Source organism: Dasypus novemcinctus, chromosome 31, assembly GCF_030445035.2.
Source record: "Dasypus novemcinctus isolate mDasNov1 chromosome 31, mDasNov1.1.hap2, whole genome shotgun sequence".
In the NCBI taxonomy this organism is placed as follows: Eukaryota; Metazoa; Chordata; class Mammalia; order Cingulata; family Dasypodidae; genus Dasypus; species Dasypus novemcinctus.
This window is the reverse complement of record NC_080703.1, coordinates 4,784,096-4,807,080: the sequence shown is the minus strand read 5'-3', so window position 1 is coordinate 4,807,080 and position 22,985 is coordinate 4,784,096. Positions and strand designations below refer to the sequence as shown.

General features: G+C 39.1%; 1 pseudogene; it reads left to right on the top strand.

Annotated features, from left to right (window-relative positions):
- Positions 1–5,639: 5,639 nt before the first annotated feature.
- LOC101424091 (E3 ubiquitin-protein ligase Mdm2-like) overlaps positions 5,640–22,985 on the top strand; it is a 47,464-nt pseudogene continuing 30,118 nt past the window's right edge.

The following is a 22,985-nucleotide window of genomic DNA, read 5'->3' as shown; positions in this document are numbered from 1 at the left end:
GCAAGGTTGGTTTAACATGAGAAATTAAAATAATGTAATATCCACATTAAAATATGAAGGGAAAAACACATGATTATCTCAATTGATGCAGAAAAGGCATTTGACCAAAATCCAGTACCTTTTCTTGATAAAACTATTTAAGACAATAAGAATAGAAGGAAACTTCCCCAGCATGATACAGGGCATATATGAAAAGCTGACAACCAACATCCTGCTTAATGGTTTAAAAGACTGATAGCTTTCCCTCTAAGATGAGGAACAAAACAAGGATGATCACTGTTACTGTTGTTACTTAACATTGTACTGGAAGTTCTTGTCAGAACAATTAGGCAAGAAAAAGCAACAAAGTTCATCCAAACTGAATGGTGTTTATGTGTGATGAATCTGGACTCAGATGGGATCTCTCTTCATAAGACTTTCATGCTAATGTGCTGGAGGTGCAGTTAACGTTGGGGTTTAAGATGTACTTACCAAATCCAATGGATGTGTCATGATGATGGGAACGAGTGTTGTTGGGGGGGGAGAGGGGGGGTGGGGGGTGGGGTTGAAGGGGACCTCACATATATATTTTTAATGTAATATTATTACAAAGTCAATAAAAAAAAGTAAATAAAAGTAAAAATTCAAAAAAAAAAAAAAAGATATATTTAGGGGATTTGAATCTCTGGACTGACAATGTGATAGCCAGGTCCTGAGCCTCAACAGACTCCAGCACCTACAATCTGATTTATTGGACTTACCACACTCAGCTAAGATGGAGTTGAAGAAGGACAATCACCACACCATGGAGCCTAGAGTGATTACAACTGAAAATGGGAGGATTGCATCCAGCATCCATGTGGAATCTGAGCCTCCTCTTGACATAGAGGTGCAATGGACACAACCAATCCAATGTCCACATAGAAGAGGTGGCATTGGATTGGGAAAAGTGGACATGGTGGACGATGGGTATGGGGAAAGGCAGGAAGAGATGAGAGGTGGAGGTGTCTTTGGGACATGGAGCTGCCCTGGATGGTGCTTCAGAGGTAATCACTGGACATTGTAAATCCTCACAGGGCCCACTGGATGGAATGGAGGAGAGTATGGGCCATGATGTGGACCATTGTCTATGAGGTGCAGAGATGCCCAAAGATGTACTTACCAAATCCAATGGATGTGTCATGATGATGGGAACGAGTGTTGTTGGGGGGGAGGGGGGGTGGGGGGGTGGGGTTGAATGGGACCTCACATATATATTTTTAATGTAATATTATTACAAAGTCAATAAAAAAAACAAAGTTCATCCAAACTGAAAAGGAAGGAGTAAATCTTTCCCTATATGCAAATGCTGTGATCCTATATACAGAAATTCCTGAAAAATCCACAGTAAAGCTCCTAGTGCTAATAAATGAATTCAGCAAAGTGGTGGGGTACAACATCTACACTCAAAATCAGTAGTGTTTCTATATAGTAGCAGTGAAAAATCAGAAGAAATCAAGAAAAAAACCCATTCCTAATAGCAACTAAAAGAATTAAATATCTAGGAATTAATCTTAACAAACATAGAAAAGACTTGCATGCAGAAAACTATAAAGGCTAAAAGAAATGAAAGAAAATGTAAATAAATGGAAGTGTATTTCCTGTTCATGGATTTGAAGACTGAATTAGTTATGTTGCCAAGACTACCCATAGCAACTTGTGGATTCCATGAAATCCCAATAAACTTCCTATAACTTTATTTGCAGATATGGAAAAGCCAATCATCAAATTTATATGGAAGGATAAGTGTCCTAAATAGATAATGCCATCTTGAAAAAGGAGAATGAATTTGGAGGAGTCCCATTTCCTGACCTAAAATATATCACAAAGCCACAGTAATAAAAATATCCTGGTACTGGCATAAAGATAGGCATATAAACCAATGGAATAGAACTGAGAGTTCATAAATCAACCCTCATATTTATGGCTAACTTATTTTTGAGATAGGGGCAAAACCACTCAATTGGAAAAGAACACTCTCTTCAAAAATGAAAAACAATTAAAAAGGAGGAGGAGAACCCCTACCTCACACCATAAACAAAAATCAACTTAAAATAGATCAAAGACATAAACATAAAAGCTACAGCTATGAAACTCCTAGAAGAAAAGGTAAGGTAGCATCTTTAGGATCTTGTGTTAGGCAATGTTTTCTTAGACTTTGTACCCAAAGCACACACAAGCAACAAAAAGAAAAACAGTTTGATATATGGGACTCATTAAAATAAAAACCTTTTGCCCTCAAAGAATTTTATCATAAAAGAAGACAAGCTACACAATGGTAGAAAATATTTGAAACCGCATATTTGATAAAGGATTCATATATAGTATGTATAAAGAAATCTTTCAACTTAATAACAAAATGACTAAAAATCCAATTCAAAAATGGGCTAAATACTCTCTAAAGAAGAGGTAAAAATGATCAGAAAGCATATGACAAGATGCTCAACATCATTAACCCTCAGAAAAATGCAAATCAAACCCATAAGATACTATTTCAGCAACATTGGAATGACTACTTTTTTTAAAAAATGGGAATAAGTAATGAAGAGGATGCAGAGGAACACGGACAGTCATTCATGATAGGTAGCAATGTAAAATGGTGCAGCTGCTGTGGAACACAATTTGGCAGTTCCTCATGAAACTAAATATAGAACTACCACAGGAACTGGCAATCCCACTATAGATATATTTCTGAAAGAATTAAAAACTGGGACTTGAACAGATATGTGCAAACATATGTTCTTAGAGGTATTATTCACAATTGCCAAAAGACTGAAGCTACCCAAGTTACCATTAACTGATGAATGGATGAATAAAATGTGGTATATACATACAATGGAATATAATTCAGCTGCTAAAAAGAATGAAGTCTTGATACCTGTGTCGACATGGGTTAGCCTTGAAGACCTCACCGTAAATGAAGTAAGTCAGACTTAAAGGCCAAAATATTGTATGAGCTATCTGATTTGAAATCACCAGAATAAGAAAGCTCCTAGAGTCAGAATCTGGAATATAGTTTACCAGGGGATGGAATGTAATAGGGAATGAGAAGTTAAAGCTTAAACTGTACAAGGTTGCTATTTGGAATAATGGAAATGTTTTGGTAATGGATAGTGAAGATGGTAGCACAATGATGTGAATGCAACTAACAGCACTGATACATGTATATGAATATGATTAAAAGGGGAACTGTTAGATTGTATCTATGGTAACAGAAGAAAATTTATTTTAAAAATCTGAGGGAAGCAGATTTGGCCCAGTGGATAGGGCATCTGACTACCACATGGGAGATCCAAGGATCAAACCCCAGGCCTCCTTGACCCATGTGGAGCTGGCCCACACTCAGTGCTGATGCACCCAAGGAGTTCCCTGCCATACAGGGATGTCCCCACGTAGGGGAACCCCATGCACAAGGAGTATGCCCTGTAAAGGAGAGCCACCCAGTAGGAAAGAAAGTTCAGCCTGCCCAGGAATGGTGCTGCACACATGGAGAGCTGATGCACAAGATGATGCAACAAAAAGAAACACAGAGGGCAGGGCAAGATGGTGACTGAGTGAACTTACCTGATGGTCTCTCCTACAAAGAAGCAGCTGGGCAGCATTGAAGGTTCTCTGGGACCAGGCTGTTTCAGGATTTTTGCAGGGCAAGAAGTGTCTGGGCATCGATTTGGTGGGAAGGTAACAGAGAGGATTAGTCTATAAGACATAATTGAAACTCTATTGCATGGAGGTGAGAGCTGCGCACGGGACACTCCCACCTGGGGTGGGTGGAGCCATGGAAGCAGTGTTGTGGCTGCACTTTTTGGAGGTTCTGCGGTACTGGGGAATTCATGAGCCCTGGGCTGGCTGCTAAGGGGTTGACAGGACGGTATGGCTTTGCAGACTGATTTGGGGAGAAAAATGGGGGTTTTGTTGCGAAGTGGGGAATTTTTTATTGTGGACACAAGTAATAGCACTTCTGCCTGGAGCCTCACCCGCCCAAGCCCAGCTGCCGATCTGCAGTGGACTTAGATTGCTGGCAATAAAGGGACGTAACTGGGAGGCTGTTACAGGGAGTGGTGGGGGGTGGACACATCTGGAAGCAGATTGGGGGAATATTTTGTGAAGCTTGGGAATTTCGGGTTTGGACTCTGTTGTCGGCGTTTCCGGCTGGAGCCCTACCCCTGGGCCTGGCTTCTGATATGCATCATTAAATTGGCTGCAGTGTAGAGGTGCCCTCAGGTGGCTGTTCCGAGGGCTTACAGGGTGGGAGCTGTCCTGAAGCCGAATTGATGATACATCCACAGACTAGACCCCAGTGAGTGAGTGAATTGCGGGGATCAGACACATAAGATAGAGTTTGCGGATCTGACTTCCCCCATAGGGCTGGCACCCAGCTGTGGAGATCCCTGAAGGCTGTTACACTGCGGTGCTCCCAGGCTCCCTGTTGACCAGATTTGAGGTTGCCAGGGCTGAGTTCCCTAAACCCTGGTGGCCCACACCCCAGAGACTCACACCTCTTGAGTCTTCAGTATCTCAGACTTTCCATCCCTGAATCCATCATGCCCTGAGGTCCATTTGAGTCCTTGAATGTCCTAGCCCTCAACGTTTGCATTTTTTCTTTTTTGTTTCATTTCGTTTTGTTTTTATTTTCATCTTATTTTTTATTTTTTATTTTTTTTAATGTCCTGATTGCTAACATTGCATTATGCCCTAGTCTTTTCTCCCAGCGTAATTCCTAAAGTCTTTTTTTTTCTTTCAGTTATTTAGGGCTTTTTTTGTTGTTGTTGTTGCTGTTGTGGTTGGTGTATATCTTTTTTTTCCTTTCCCTACCTGTTCCACACCCTTTACCCACCGCCCTTTTTCTTTCTTCCTTTCTTCTCTTTTTTTTTCTATTTTTCTCTCTTTCTTGTCCTCCATTTTCTTCTTATTTTATTTTATCTTAATTATACAATAGGTGTGCTGCAGGGAACACCTCACATTTGCTGGCTTTCCTCATCCTCCACTGTGTCATCTCTGTGTGAATTGATTTTGTCTACCTACACTATCCCCTTTCACCCACATCTTCATATCCTCCATCATCTACTGTCTCTCCTATATTCCACCTCCCTTTCTTTGATCCACAAAGTGTGTAACTCTTAATTTCTAATGCCTTTGTTTTGTTTTCTGACTGTTATCCACTCTTGAAACTATTACCTTTATATTCTTTTTCCCTCTCTCACAAAAATACTAGCTTTTTAATTCATACCATATTCTTCCCATATTCAGTCGACTACCTCATTATAGGTACTATACATACTGCTATAATTCTATACAACTTACATGAATCTAATATCCATCCTCCCAGATCTCATATTGTTGCTCTGTTAACATTTATCACCAATACTACTTTACACTTTTTCCTTACACAATTGCCTTTCACTGGCCCTAATACTTTCCTTTAAAGTGAACTCAACCAGCAATAAGAAATTAGAATAAGAAGAACAACATGACAAAGAGAAGATATAACACTTAAACAAAAACACAGCTAATTAGTCCCCAAGACTAGACAAAGAAGCTGAGAAACTGATTAAACCCGTCAAGATAAAATGATGACCAGACAGCAACAAAAACCTACAAACCAAACCAGTAATCAGGAAAACATGGCTGAATCCAATGAACAAACTAAAAATCAGGAAGGGGAGCAGAACTTCACACAAGTAATGAAAGATCTCAGTACATTTTTCACTGACAAATTTAATGAAGAAAAGGAAGAGGTTAACAACATGAAGAAAACACTTGGAGGGGAAATTGCAGACATACGCAAAAAGATAACAGATATGATGGGGATGAACACCACAGTTCAAGAAGTCAAAAACACACTTTCAGCAAATATCAGCAGACTAGAAGAGGCAGAGCAGAGAATTAGTGATGTGGAAGACAGTACATCAGAAATCAAACAGATAGTAGAATTGGTAGATAAAAAGATAGAAAAAATCCAGCTAGGACTTAGGGACATAAATGATAATGCAAAATGCTCAAACATACTTATTATAGGCATTCCAGAAGGAGAAGAGAAGGGAAAGGGGTCAGAAGTAGTGTTGCAGGAAATAATGGCTGAAAACTTCCCAAATCTACTGAAAGAGACAGAAGTACATATCCAAGAAGCACAGTGCACCCCAATCATCATAAACCCCAACAGGCCCACCCCAAGACATATACCTGTCAAATTATCCAACGCTCAAGAAAAAGAGAAAATTCTAAAAGAAGCAAGAGAAAAGAAAACCATCACATAAAAGGGATGCTCCATAAGATTAAGTGCTGATTTCTCATCTGAAACCATGGAGGTAAGAAGACAGTGGTATGATATAGTCAAGGTATTAAAGGAAAAAAATTCCAACCAAGAATACTTTACCCAGCTAAACTAGCATTCCAAAACAATGGATATAAAGAACTCATATATCTCGAAAACAAAAAGATAAACAACCCATTTAAAAAATGGGAAAAAGATTTAAACAGACACTTCTCCAAAGAAGAAATATAAATGCCTAAAAAGCACATGAAAAAATGCTCCAAATCTCTAGCTATCAGGGAAATGCAAATCAAAACTACAATGAGATACCATCTTACTCCCATAAGATTGGCAGCCATGAAAAAAACAGTAGAATACAAATGCTGGAGAGGATGTGAAGAAAGGGGAACACTCATCGATTGCTGATGGGAATGCAGAAGGATCCAACCATTCTGGAGGACAGTTTGACAGTTTCTCGAAAAATTATCCATAGATTTGCCATATGACCCAGCAATACCACTGCTGGGTATATACCCAACAGATCTGAAAACAAGGACACAAACCGATATATGTTCACCAATGTTCATAGCAGCATTGTTCACTATCGCCAAAAGTTGGAATCAATCCAAATGTCCATCAACAGATGAGGGGATCAATAATATGTGGTACATACACACAATGGAATACTACTCAGCTGTAAGAACCAATACACTACAATCGCACGTGATAACATGGATGAACCTTGAGAATCTTATGTTGAGTGAAGCAACCCAGGCATTGAAGGACAAATACTATATGACCTCAATGATATGAAATAAGTTAACTGCCTCAGAGAGCTAGAGTCTGGAAAAGTGGCTTACAGGAAATCGGGGGGTGGAGGAAGGATGTGAGTTAATGTCTGCAGGGGTGGAATCTGTGATGAGCTGGCGGTAAGTATGAGCACAAAGAAGGGACAAAATGGGGGCAAGGGGTTACCTTCGGGTGGGGTTTTCTGAGTTTGAGGGGGCTGGGGATGGGAAGAGGGGTAATATGGTCCAAGAAATAGGTGGGAGGGAGGGGCAACATACGAATATGGGAGAGTGTCAGAAGTTCGTTGAGAACTAAATGTTGAGTAAAACATATCAAAGTATAAGTAGGAGGGTTACCTGGTTAGGACACTCACGGGGTATGGTCTGATGCAGGACGGACTCTGGAGGGAATAGCTGAAGGCTTATTTTGCCAAGGTGGATTCTACCATTGGGTGGGGTGGACCCATATCCTGGGGAAGACTAATGCCGTCGAATAGAGAGAAAACTGTATCTCTCGTGAGAAAGGACGGCTCCCAGGGCATTAGATTGGCAGGCGTTGTGGGCCCTAAGGGGAGGGGAAAATGGATGTGCAATGGATGGAACAAAGGTAAATAAGGGGGCAAAAGAGGAGTTATGTGAGAGTACACGAGGATGAATATAAAACAGCTAATATTACACCAAAAACATATAGGGGACGACAAACTAATAATGAAAACCATAAGACAAAACATAGGATAACTAAAAAATTTAGAAAACTGTACAACCTAAAGTATGGACCACATAGTAAGCACAAATGTCACCTTGTTTGAAAACTATAGTTTCGGAATCTGTACATCAGTTTCAGGAAATATGATATGAATAAGTTAAAAGATTATTGCTGTGGAAGGGAAAAGGTTTTATGGTGAATCTGGGGAAATACTGTATATTGTATATATGAATTTCGGTGATCTAAGACTCTTCTGAAGCTGACATTATGTTGGGATTCCCTTTACGGGAAGTTTTGGATCACAGAGTGGTTCAACAATGGCAGCGGAGGAATACTGATATGGGATGTTATTGACAGGATATATATGGTTGACAGGGAGTTATACAGGGCATATGCCCAGGGTATATGGTAATGTCTATATATACTCATAGTGGAAACAATTAAAAACAACAGCTGGGGGGGTACTGGGCTCATGGCCGGGGGGGTCACTGTTGTGGGCCCTGGGAGAGCAGCGGCAATCCTCCAGGTGCAACAGCAAGAACTAGGAAGGAAGGAGGGCCCAACAGTGGGCTCTTGATACTAATGGCTACACTTTTGAGCCTATACACCTGCAATAAGAACAAGGCCTAGAGTAGCATTGTGCCTGGGGGTTTCCTCCTGACAGCCTTCATGTTACTCAAATGTGGCCACTCTCACAGCCAAACTCAGCATGTAGATGCAATACATTCCCCCCAGCGTGGGACACGACACCCGGGGATGAGCCTCCCTGGCACCAAGAGATCACTACCACATACCAGCTGAAGAAGCAACTAGAAAATGACCTTGAATTAAAGATTCAATGCGGAACAGCAGAATATACCTGTCTACATATAATAACATGACTTCGGGAAGTGGTTTGACCGAATGTAAGGGGGAAATGGAAAGGAGAAATGAGATTATAAGGCTGTGAGTCTCTAAAAAAGAGTCTGGAGGTTGTCAGGAGGAATATCCCTATGTACAACTGAACAGAGTCTAAGAGACAGATAAGGTAGATACAACCCCAGGTATTGGTTCTTTTGAGGGATAAAGAGACCCACGGGTTCTATGGTCATGGCAGAAGGGGTTCACTGCCATGACAGATGGCCCTTCTTTGGAGCTGGTGTTTCTGCGTGATGGAATTGAACTCAGAGGGGATCTCTTTTCACAAGACTTGCATGCTACTTTATTGGAATTGTAGTTGGTGCTGGGTTTAAGATATATGAAGGGGATTTGAATCTCTGGACTGATAATATGACACCCAGGCCCAGAGCCTCAACAGACTTCAGCTCCTACACTTTGATTTATTGGACTTACTCCACTCAGCTAACATGGAGTTGAAGAAGGTCAACCACCACAACATGGAGCCTAGAGTGTCTACAACTAGAAGCGGGAGGAGTGCATCCAGTACCCATGTGGAATCTAAGCTCTCACTTGACATAGGTGTGCAATGGACACAACCAATCCAATGTCCACAGAGAAAATGTGGAATGGGTGTGGAACGGTAGCCATGGGGGCTGTTGGGTGTGGGGAATGGGAGGAAGAGATGAGATGTGGAGGCGTTTTCGGGACGTGGAGTTGTCCTGGATAGTGCTTCACGGACAATTACAGGACACTGTAGATCCCCCCAGGGCCCACTGGATGGAATGTGAGAGAGTCTGGGCTATGATGAGGACCATTGACTATGGGGTGCAGTGATGCTCAGAGATGAACTTATCAGGTGCAATGGATGTGTCATTATGATGGGAGAGAGTGTTGCTGTGGGGGGAGTGGGGGAGGGGGCGGTGGGGTTGAATGGGACCTCATTTTTTTTTTAATGTAATTTTTAAAAAAAAGTCCCTGAGGCCTCATCAAGGGGGGGGCCTACCTAGGGCTGGCCAGCCTTGCCCTGTGGGTCTCTCCCATGGCAATGGTCACAGACATGCTGTCTTCCATCGCCGTCAAAAAAAAAAAATGATGGAGAGTTCAAAATATTCACAGATAAACAGAAACTGAAAGAATATGCCAACAAGAAACCTCCCCTTCAAGAAATTCTAAAGGGTGTTCTGGAGGAAGAAAGGAAAAAACAGGACAGGCAAAGTTGGAGGAGAGTGTAAGAGCAACAAAAAGACAAAAAGTGAAGTGAAAAAAAAAGCAAACAAAATATGACAAACACAAGTCCAATCAAAATATGGCTAGCACACATAATTCCTTGAAAGTAATAACACTGAATGTCAACGGATTAAACTCACCTATCAAAAGATTCAGACTGGGACATTGGATAAGGAAATATGACCCATCTATATGCTGTCTACAAGAGACACATCTTAGACCCAGAGACTCTTGGAGGTTGAAAGTGAATGGCTGCCAAACAATCATACAAGCAAACAATAACCAATAAAAGGCAGGAGTAGCTATATTAATATCAGACAAAATAGACTTTAAATGCAAAACAATTGTGAGAGACAAAGAAGGATACTACATTTTAGTGAAAGGGACAATCTGTCAAGAAGATTGAACAATCATAAATATTTATGCTCTTATCAAGGGCGCCTCTAAATATGTGAGGAAAATGCTGGAAAAACTAAGTGAAAGAATAGATGCATCTACAATTATAGTGGGGGATTTTAATACACCACTATCAACTCTGGACAGAACATCTCAAAAGAAATCACTAAAGAAACAAAACATTTGAACAGTATATTAGAGGAGCTGGATCTAATAGATATATATAGATCATTACACCCAAACACAGCAGGATATACATTTTTCTCAAGCACTCAAGGATCATTCTCCAAGATAGACCATATGCTAGGCCACAAAGAAAGGCTTAAGGAATTCAAAAAGATCAAAATCATACAAAATAATATCTCTGACCACAGTGGAGTGAAGCTGGAAATTTGCAAGGGTCAGAGGCCCAGATTTCACACCATTATTTGGAAATAAAACAGCACATTCTTAGAAAAACAGTGGATCAAAGAGGAAATCTCAAAAGAAATCAACGACTACCTTAAAAAAAAATGATAATGATAACACAACATACCAAAATTTATGGGATGCAGCAAAAGCAGTACTGAGAGGGAAATTTATAACCATAAATTCATACATCAAAAAAGAAGAAAGAGAAAAAATTGAAGAACTAACTGTACATTTGGAGGAATTAGAAGAAAAAACAACAAAGTAATCCAACAGGAAGAAGGAAGGATATAAAGATAAGAGCAGAACAAAATGAAATAGAAAATAAGAAAGCACGTGAAAAGATAAACAAGACCAAGAGCTGGTTTTTTGAGAAGATCAATAAAATTGACAAACTTTTAGTGAGACTAACAAAGAAAAAAACAGAGACGATGCAAATACACTAAATAAGAAATGAGAAAGGAGATATCAGCACTGACCCCACAGAAATAAAGACTATCATAAGAGGATACTTTGAAAAACTATATTCCAACAAAAATGACAATTCAGAGGAAATGGACAAATTCCTAGAAACACATGAGCAGCCCATGTTGACGAAAGAAGAAATTGATGATTTCAACAAACCAATCACAAAAAAAGAGATAGAATCCATAATTAAAAACCTCCCAACTAAGAAGAGCCCAGGGCCAGATGACTTCACAGGTGAATTCTACAAAACATTCCAGAAAGAACTAACACCAAGACTGTTGAAACTATTCCAAAAAATAGAAACAGAAGGAACATTGCCGAACTCCTTCTATGATGCCAACATTACCCTAGTACCGAAGCCAAACAAAGACACCACAAGAAAGGAAAATTACAGACCAATTTCTCTAATGAACCTAGACGCAAAAATACTTAACAAAATACTTGCTAATCATATTCAACAACACATTACACGAATTATACATCACGACCAAGTGGGATTCATTCCAGGTATGCAAGGATGGTTCAACATAAGAAAATCAAACAATGTAATACACCATATAAACAGATTGAAGGAAAAAAATCACATGATTATATCTATAGATGCAGAAAAAGCATTTGACAAAATACAGCACGTTTTCTTGATAAAAACACACCAAAAGATTGGAATACAAGTAAATTTTTTGAACATGATAAAAAATTTATGTGAAAAACTTACAGCCAACATCGTTTACAATGGAGAAATCCTAAAATCCTTCCCTCTAAAGTCAGGAACAAGACAAGGATGACCATTGTCTCCCCTTCTATTTAACATTGTCTTAGAAGTACATGCTCAAGCACTGATGCAAGAACCAGATATAAAAGGAATTCAGATTGGAAAGGAAGAAGTCAAAATTTCATTATTTTCACCGAGGGATCACTACCAAGTACCAGGTGATGATGCAACTAGAAAATGACCTTGAATTAAAGTTTCAATGCAGATCAGCAGAATATCCCTGTCTACATATATAACAGGAGTTTAAAATGCTGTTTGACCTAATGTAAGGGGGAAATGGAAAGGAGAATGGAGTTTATATGGCTTTGAGTCTCTAAAAAAGAGTCTGGAGGTTGTCAGAAGGATTGCCCTTATGCATACCTGAGCAGAGTCTCAGAGACAGGCAAAGTAGATACAACCCTAGGTATTGGTTCTTTTGAGGCCTAAAGAGACCCACAGGTTCTATGGTCATGGCAGATGGGGTTCACTGCCATGTCATTTGGCCCTTCTTTGGAGCTGGTGTTTCTGTGTGATGGAGCTGGACACAGATGGGATCTCTTTTCACAAGACTTTCATGCTACTTTACTGGAATCATAGTTGGTGCTGGGGTTTAAGATATATCTAGGGGATTTTAATCTCTGGACTGACAATATGATAGCCAGGCCCTGAGCCTCAACAGACTTCAACTCCTACACTCTGATTTATTGGACAAACCCCACTCAGCTAACATGGAGTTGAAGAATGTCAACCACCACACCATGGAGCCTAGAGTGACTACAACTGAAAGCAGGAGGATTGCATCCAGTATCCATGTGGAATCTAAGCCTCCTCTTGACATAGATGTGCAATGGACACAACCAATCCGAGGTCCACAGGGAAAATGTGGCATTGGTGTGGGAAAAGTGGCCATGGTGGCTGCTGGGTGCAGGGAATAGGAGGAAGAGATGAGATGCGGAGGCATTTTCTGGACTTGGAGTTGTCCTGGGTGGTGCTTCAGGGACAATTACTGGACATCGTAGATCCTCCCAGGGCCCACTGGATGGAACGTTGGAGAGTATGGGCTATGATGTGGACCATTGACCATGAGGTGCAGTGATGCCCAGAGATATACTTACCAAGTGCAATGGGTGTGTCATGATGATGGGCGAGAGTGTTGCTGTGGGGGGAGTGGGGAGGTGGGGCGGTGGGGTTGAAAGGGGCCTCATATTTTTTGAATGTAATATTTTTAAAAAATGAATTAAAAAATTAAAAAAAAAAGAAACACAGATTCCAGTGCCGCTGACAAGAACAGAAGAAGACAAAGAAGAACATGCAGCAAATAGACACAGAGAACAGACAACTGAGGTAGGGGGGAAGGGGAGAGAAATAAATTTTTTAAAAATCATTAAAAAATCTAAGGAACTACACTATACAGTGAACCCTAAGTTAAACCATGGTCTTTAATTAATAGTACAATTGTAAAAGTGTGCTATCATGAATTGTAACTGATGTTGCATGCCATTTCAAGGTGATGGTGGGGTGGTAAATGAGAATCCTGCATTTTATGCAGGATTGTTCTGTGTACCCATAAATTCTCTAATAAAGAAAAAAATGGTCATTCTACAAATAAAATGATAGGAAAAAAGAACAAAGAAGAGGTAGAAAAAATAAAACACCAAAAGAATAGATTTAAACCCAACCATACCAATATTTGTATTAAACAAAAAGTGTCTAAACAATTCAGGTAAAAGGAAGAGATTGATTTTATTTTAAAGAGCAGAACCAATTATATTATTTCCGTAAAAAACCCACTTTACATTTATAAACACAGGTTATCATGTAAAGATCTATAAACAGAAATTTGGAATGACTGTGTTAACATTAGAAAAATCATATTTTGGAGCAAAGAAAATTGCAAGGGATAAAGAGCAACATTTCAATATAATAAAGACTTCAATTCATCAAGACTATATATTGTTTAATTCAAACTACATGAAAAAATGTTGCTACTAATGAATGAAAAAACAGAAAAATCAACAATTTTATTTGGCTATTTCAAAACGCACCCTAAAAAATAATAGAATGTAAGCAGAAGGTCATTAAAAATATGGAGAAAATTGGACCTATCTAATCAACAGCATAACCAAAAGATATTTATAAAACACTCTACCAAAGAACTACAGAATAAAATGTTTACATGTGCATGAAATACTTGAAAAGAGAGTATATTCTGAGTCATAAGACAAATTGCAAAAATTATAAATGATTGAAATCATGCAAAATATATTATTTTAACCAACAGAAATAAACAAGAAAACTATATGGACCTACTTCAGAGTGGCAGGAAGCTCAGATCATAGGCAGTGGTTTCATTTCATTCTTGTACTTCTTGATATCTTGTATACCAGTAGTATGTAGCTGCAGGGTCACTTTAGAACAATTAAAAAGGGCAGCACTCCCTCTGTTATCATGTGAAACTCTACCCATTATGTCAATACCCAACAAACATCCAAACATATGTTTATAACATATGCATGCCCTGGAAAACTCCCTCCCACCCATGCATCCCCCTTAAATGACATCCTACATCAGTGCTCCTCCTCTGCCATAGTTGAACCCCTCTGTGATTCAAAACTTTTTTTTACTTTTTGCCTTTCATCACTGTATTAGGTGTTGCCCTGTGTGTACAGTGGCAAGGCAATCTTTTCCATTTATTCCTGTGTCTGCATCCTTTTTTAAAATTATGTTTTCAAAAAAGTTTTAGATCACAGTAAAGTCACATTTAGAATATATAGGACACCCATAAACACAACATCTAATCCTTTTCCCCCTTCCCCAGCAATGATATTTTTACACGTTGATGTCACATTTGCTGCAACTGATGTACAAATATTGATACATAGTTACTAACCATGGATTCATTATGGTTTATGTTTTAGACTATACACTTTTATAAATTTTTGGTGAAATTTAACATGGCCTGTATCCATCATTACAGGATCATGCAGAATACTTCCATTGCCACCAGTTACCCCTCTTCCATCCATTCTATTCCTCTCTCCCTTTCCTTTGGGGCCCACAGTGACAACCAAGCTTCACTGCGTGAAAGACAAGATTCATAGATACTTGGACCAATGCTGAGGGCTTGACAAACTAGTCTGTCCTCCCCCATTGTGAGCCGCCCATGCTCTCAAGACACACCTTCCTCTCTGAGAATATCAAGCCTACCCAGGATGGGGGTATAACACCTTCCCACTCATTGTACTGGTCTCCACCCACTGATATAACACAGTATGGCAAAATAAGCACTCACATACTCCCTAGAAGCCTGTCCCAGGTGAACCCTGTGCCAGTTGCCCCTATCAAGCATATATAAAGAAATCCTGTATCTTGAAAATGAAAAGACAACCCATTTTAAAAATGGGCAAGAGTTTTGAACAGATACTTCTCCAAAGAAGAAATACAAATGGCTAAAAAGGACATGAAAAGATGCTCAACATCACTAGCTGTTAGGGAAATGCAAATCAAAAGTACAATGAGATACCATCTTGCATTCATTAGATTGTCAGCTATTAAAAAAAAACAGAAGACTATAAGTGCTGGAGAGGATGTGGAGGAATGGAAATCCTCATCCACTACTGGTAGGAATGTAGAAGGATCCAACCATTCTGGGGGACAGTTTGGTAGTTACTCAAAAAACTAGCTATAGATTTGCCATATAACCCAGTAATTCCACTGCTGGGCATATACCTAGAACTGAAAGCAAAGACACAAACTGATGCATGCACACAAGTGTTCACAGTGGCATTATTCACTATTGCCAAAAGTTTGAATCAACCCAAATGCCCATCTACAGATGAATGGATATACAAAATGTGGTATATACATATAATGTAATACTACTCAGCTGTAAGGAGGAATACAGTACTAACACATGGTATAACATGAATGAATCCTGAGGACCTTATGTAAAGTGAAGCAAGCCAGGCACTGAAGGACAAATACTACATGACTTTCCTGATAAGAATTAAGCAAATCAAGCTGTCTCAGATAGCTAGAGACTGGAAGATAGGCTTACAGAAAATATGGGGGGGAGAGAAATGTTGTGAGCCAATGCCCACACAGGCAAAATCTATGATAAAGTGGAGGTAAGTAGTTGTGCAATGAAGGAATAAGACAGGGGCATAGGCATACTATTGGGTTGGACTTTGCAGGCTTCAGGGGGGCTAGGGTTGGGAGGATGGGTCAGATGGTCCATGGAATTGGGGGAAGGATTAAGGGGTAGCAGGTGAACACAGGAGATTGTCGAGTATGTGGTTGAAACTATAATGTTGAAAAAACTCTTTAGAAAATATAATAAGGAAGCGTTCCTGGTTTAAGGCATGTCCTAGCTCTATTTTAACATATCCTGGGAACTTATCAAAGACTTTAACTGGAACCCCTGGTTTCCTGCTTGCTCTGAAGAATGTGGACTTATGCATTGCCATGGTTGCATGAGGCAATTTTATAAAACCTCAAACTATTTTACAGATATCCTCTGTTGGTTTTGTTTCCCTAGAGAATCTAATACAGGCCTCTATAAAATTTTCATATTTGGAACCTTTACTTGAACATGGGGATTTCATAATCTAAATCTCTTTTCTTCTTTCCTGAAAAATTCTTTCCTGAAAAATATCTCTTTTCTCACTGTGGTCCCAGTTCATATTTGTTTCTGAGTACATGGTGAATCTCACCAAGGATGACTTGAGTTTGCAGTGGCTACTTGGGGAATGTTTGAATTAACCAAGCACAACCATTTGAGGTGTGCACTTGAAAAAGAAACTCCTGGTCTTCAACAAATTAGGGAGTGCATCATTTAATTGATATTCAAAATTTCTAAAAGGCTTAATGATTCAAAAATAGCATCTTCAAAGAGATTCCTTATAGTGTGCTCTTAGATGTTTATGGTAGAAAAAAATAATTTCTAACCAAATGAAAGGGATCAAATTTTTATTTCAACAGTATTTGAGTTTTGTATAAATTGTCAACTTTAAGATAGAGCCTAAGATCTGTTGATACCTTAAAACCTTAGGCTTATGCTAAACTGAGCTTGCATGGTGTAGCAGTTTCATTTAATTGATGAACTCAAAAAAGAAATATTGGATTAAGCTTGTAATCTAATCTGTACCTGGGCATGATTGAGTTATGATTAGGTCATTGATTGGGCCACATCATTAGGGCATTGGGTCCCCAACCCTTGGTGGGTGGGGATTCATAGAGAAAGGGCATGGCAAAAGACAGAGTTGGAGCTTTTGATATGAGGGTGTCAGAGTCATGGACCCGAAAGGTATCGGGAATGAAAGAAAAAGATAGATTGGGATCAGGGTATCTGAGAGCATTGAAGCCTCAAGCTCATCAGACAAGCTTATTAATCACAGAGGCTTCTTTATATACCCCCACGCAATTGTGAGAAACAGCAACTATTCTTGCTAACTGTTCCCATTACTTCAGCCTGTGTAACACAATGGATCAAATGCTATAATTATAATCCAAAGTACAAAATTTCAATGTTCTATTATATAGTTGAGAAAACATACCCATAAATCTTGTTGCTGAGGTTGTCCCATTCTACTTATTTCTCATTCCACCTGAATGTACACATCTCCTTGCTAGATTTATGACCTGCATGTATAGCTATGGAGACAGTATGACTCAGTGGTCAAGGAAGTAACTTGCTTTCATGAAAAGAACATGCCTTTGTTTCCTTCAGGAGGGTTTTTATGTTGGAGTTTGAAGCTGAAGCCTTAAGCTGGAGCCCTGGGAAGTAAGCTTACAGAGAAAAGAGAAGCCAGCACAGGGAAGAGAGGAATGCTGAGCCCAGGAAGAAGCAAGCCCTTGGAAGAAAGGAACCTTGAACCCAGAGAGAAGCAAGACCCTGAAAGGGAGGAGCCCAGGAAGCCTGAACCCTTGCAGCCATCAAACAGCCATCTTACTCCAAATACACTTTGGTGAGGGAAGTAACTTATGCTTATGGCCTGGTATCTGCAAGCTCCTACCCCAAATAAATACCTTTTATAAAAGCCGACCTGTTTCTGGTATTTTGCATCAGCACCCCTTTGGCTGACTAATACATATGGTATGCAGGATATGGTTTTGTAGAGAAAATAAGAGAATAGTTCTTTCTTAAAGCAAAATCATTGGCTATTGAAAAATTTTTAAAAGAGAAAAATACAGCATAAAGCCTGAAAGAATAGGAAAGTTGCAAAGGGTTTGCAGAAAAAGAACTTTGTTTTTCATGGTTATTGCTGGATAAGACATAATGGGTTTCCAATAAGATTTTTATAAACAGCATATACATGCAAATTTGAGATTTGGCTTTTCCTGTTAAAATGACAGCATTTTCTGGGATTATTGTTCTGCTTTTAGTAGGTGATTGAAAGAAGTTTTATTTGTCTTATGAGTAATTGGCCTGGAAGGCATTTATTATGTTTCTTATCACAATTCACTGCCCTGCAGTAGTCTTTAACATGAATGCATTTTTTCAGAGAATCAAGTCATCTTCCTTTTAAAAATATATTTATTTATTTATTTAATCCTCTTCCTCTCCCCCTAGTCTGCTATTTTTGCTGTGTATGTCCATTTACTGTGTGATCTTCTGCATTTATTTCTCTTTTGGTTTTCTCTTCTCATTTTTTTCTCCTCTAGGACTCAACAGTATTTGATCCTGGGGACCACTGATATGGAGAGAGGTGTGATGTCAATTGTGCCACCTCAGTTCCTGGTCTCCACTATGCTTCACTTTGACTCTCCCCTTCATCATTCTTTCGTTGCATCATCATCTTGCTGTGGTACTCACTTTCAAGGGCACTGGCTCACTCTACAGACATTGACTCATCGTGTGGGCACTGGCTCATCATGTAGGGCATGCTTCCTATTCTTCTTTTTCACCAGGAGGTCCCAGGGATCAAACTCAGGTCCTCCTATATGGTAGGTGGAAGCCCTATGACTTGAGGCACATCTGCTTCCCCTCATCTCCCTTTTAAAATATCTGTTTTTGTAAAGGATCATACTACCTCCAGAATATTGCTTTAATCTTTCATTGTCACTTTGGTTAAATAAGGAGCTGAGTCTTGTTCATGGTCACCTATGACCTTATTTCATACACATTACAAACCTCCTGGCAATTTTCACATCTTGCATTCCCTCAACCAAATCCTAAGTATAGCTCCTTGATCAAAGATTTCTGCAGGGGTCCCAGAAAATAAAAAGTTGTGGGAAATAAAGGCATGTTGTTTCCATAGAAGCAAGTTACTTCCTTGAACACTGAGTCATGCTTTCTCCATAGCTATAAGTGCAGGTTATAAATCTAGCAAGGAGATGTGTACATTCAGGTGGAACAAGGACTAGGTAGAATGGGACAACCTGGGCAACAAGATTTATGGGTATATTTTCTCAACAATATATTAGAACGTTGAAATTTTGTACTTGGGATTATAATCATAGCATTTGATCCATTGTGTTACACAGGTTGAGGTAATGGGAATAGTCACGATAGTTGCTGGCTCTCACGATTGCTTGAAGTATATAAAGAAGCCTCTGAGATTAATAAGTTTGTCTGATGAGCTTGAGGCTTCAATGCTCTCAGATCCCCCAATCCCAATCTCTCCTTGTTTATCATTCCTGATACCCTTTGAGTCCGTGACTCTGACAAAAAATAGTTAATTTTTTACCTTATAAGAAGAGAAATTTTAAAAGTTGTTAGGATTATTTGATTTTGGGACTTGCATGCTATGTGATGTCAAATTAAAAATTAAAAATTAAATTTTAGTGGGCAAAAAAGTTATTCATATAAACATTTCAGAAATTATATGAAGTTCTTAGAGAGCTGTCAAGATCTTTACTGCTCATGATAGGCACGGGTGCAGATTTATAAGGTATTAGACAAGAGTGCAGTATTATTTTTAATCATTCAAGTTATTCTTTATAAAATGCTCCATTCCACAAAATAACCAAGTTGCCTGGTAAGTTACATTGTATTCTTCTGGTGCTTTTTTCATCTTCATCAAAAAAATAAATAAAAAAATAAACTTTAAATGAGAAGTAAAGTTAGCATGTTTACTATGTTCCACCTGTCAACTTCACAACATTTGTAAAACTGAAAGTTCAAGAGGTGTCAAATACCTTGCAAAAAGGACACTTTAAACATCTTTAAATGGACTTTATACAATCTCTACCACCTCCAACTTTAACCTTATACCCAATTACAATTAAACTTATCATGTCAAGTTTATGAAAATCAAAATATAACTATTAAAAGCCCTCACTGGAGACATGGGGAGTGCTGGAGATTTGGGCCCGAAGGGTATCAGGAATGAAAGAAAGAGAAAAAGAAGGATGAAAGAAGGAGGAAGAAAGAGAGAGAGCTGAGATCAAGAGGTCTGTGAGTAGAGACTCATCAGACAACTTTATTGTTTACAAGGTGCTCTATATATACCCCAGTCTACATGAGAACAAGCAGCAACATGCAGTTAACTATCAGCATTACTCATAGTCTAAGGAATTAAAAAATTCTTATCTCAAGGTACAAACTCTAAGGGTTCAATTTACTACAAAAGGTATGTGCTCATCTTTTCTTTCAGCCTTTAACAGTTTCCTCCTGTTTGCTGGGAACTCTTTATTACTGCATTCCTTAGGTTGCAAGCATAGCCATGGAAACAGCATGTCTCTCCTTGTGAGACCATTGTGCCTCAGTTTCCAAAATTTCCCTTTTTATTATTTTATTTATAATTTTATTTATTTATTTATTTATTTATTTATTTATCTCCCCTTCCCCCCACCCCAGTTGTCTGTTCTCCTGTGTATTAGCTGCATCTTCTTTGTCTACTTCTGTTGTTGTCAGCGGGACTGGAAATCTGCGTTTCTTTTTGTTGCATCATCTTGTTGTGTTGGCTCTCTGTGTGTGCAGCACCATTCCTGGGCAGGCTGTACTTTCTTTCGCACTGGGCATCTCTCCTTATGAGGCACACTCCTTGGACGTGGGGCCACCCTGTGCGGAGGACACCCCTGCATGGCACGGCACTCCTTGTGCATATCAGCACTGCGCATGGGCCAGCTCCACATGGGTCAAGGAGGTCTGGGCCTTGAACCATGGACCTATCCATGTGGTAGACGGACACCCTAATCACTGGACCAAGTCCACCACCACCCTTTTTTGTTTTAGTTGAGGTGACCATGTCTGTCTTAGTTTGCCCTCCTCTCGAGGGTCTTACTCATCATTGACTACCAGCCAAACTCTTTGACTTGGGGAGATTATTGAAGTGCTTTGCCTAGCACCAGATTATTTGAATGTCCCATGGCTGTTACACTTTGCAATTTTCTTTGAAAGCACTATTCAGCACAGGCAAGAATCATCAGCAACAGAACAAATATGTTCAGCCCTATTCCTAAAGCTGACAGGAAATGCTGTGATTTACACCAATTAACTGGTTTACATTTTGTAATATGTGAAATTATATCTGAGAAAATATCCTTATCATTTGCTATATGAATTTGATTGAGACATCTCTAATATTTTCCTTTGTAATTCAATTATTTCCAGAGAGATATTACTTTTATGGCCTAATAAATGATTCTTAATTTTTCCATACTATATCTGATGAATTATATGCAAGCAGAGTTAAACAGAAATTACTTTCATTCCAATCACATCTCAACCCCCTTAACAAATTCATATTATACAATTGATTTCTAATATGTAGCACAGCTGATTTCAAATCATTAACTCAATTATTGAACTGCCCGGAATCAATATGCTCTTGACTATGGCACAAATCACTAGCATTTTTATGCCAATTATGTATATTGTTGTGTTTGTACATTCATGTAAAGCTATCACAGCAATAGCAGCAACTGTAAGGATACCAATCATCCCCAAAATGCTTATAATAAGCAGTCCAATAAAGCATCTCATCCATTTCAAGAATTCTTGTGCCATATGTAGCAGTAACTGACTTTCAGGAAATGACTGCCAAATTCCACATCATATTCACAGGTATCCAGATGCCTTTTCTTCTTCTGGCCATCGCTATTGTTTCTTCATTGACGTTCATCTTTACAGTGGAGCCACTTTTGCCTCTTCTCAGATTTCAGTGGTAGGGCCCTGGATTTTCACAAAAGCATCTGTGTCAACAGTCCTAAAAGGGTGTTAGTGGAGTGGGCAGGGACATGACAGTCACCTGTTAATACTAGCAGGTATCCCAGATGTTTTTTCATAATCTGAGGGTGATTTACAACAGTCCATCATTTCTGTCTTGATTTTAGTATTTACAGTCCACCCCATGGTAGGGATGGCAGTCTTTAGAGTGACCAGACACTATTTGGTTAAATCTTTCACTTTTAGCAGGACCTCCCATGCTGCACACAATTGTTTTTTTATATTGTACTTTTGGCCTCTTTCCAGAATTGTGATTAAAATCCAACGGATACTTGTTTAGAGTTTTGCTTTTGTCACAAACTCCACCTACAGCCAATATTGGTGCTTGCCACATCCAATTCATAGGCTAAGTTAATGTCCACGATTTACTTTCCTTTTATTATTATTTAAAGCAGCTTGCTGGAGGTTTTCCTACTTCCATGAAGGACTTTTCCTAATTAATACATACAATGGTTTTAATATTTGAGCTAAGTGAGGGATGAAAGATTTTCAGTATTCCAACCATATTACAAACTACATTAACATGAGAAAACATTGCACTTTATCAATTACAGCAGAGGTTATAGTTTTGTTTTACCCAACTAAAGAACATTGAAGAATTTATTAGAGCAGCAGGGACTTCACAGTCCATCCCAACTGTCTGCCCACCCCAGGCTCTCAAAGGTAAGATACCATTGTTTCTGCTGTTTCTTTTAATTTTCAAAAAAGGATGACTTATTAACATAATGTCATCAGTAGCGTTTTTAGCCACAGATTTCTTCTGCACAGCCAGATTCTTTGCCACAAGGACAGGGCAGATGGTTGGACTATACACACAGCCTTGGGGAGGCACTGCAAAAGTCTATTGTTGACTTTTCTACAGGTAGGAGAATGCAGGCTGGCTTGACTTGCCTAAGGAAATACTAAAGAAAGTCTTAGCACAT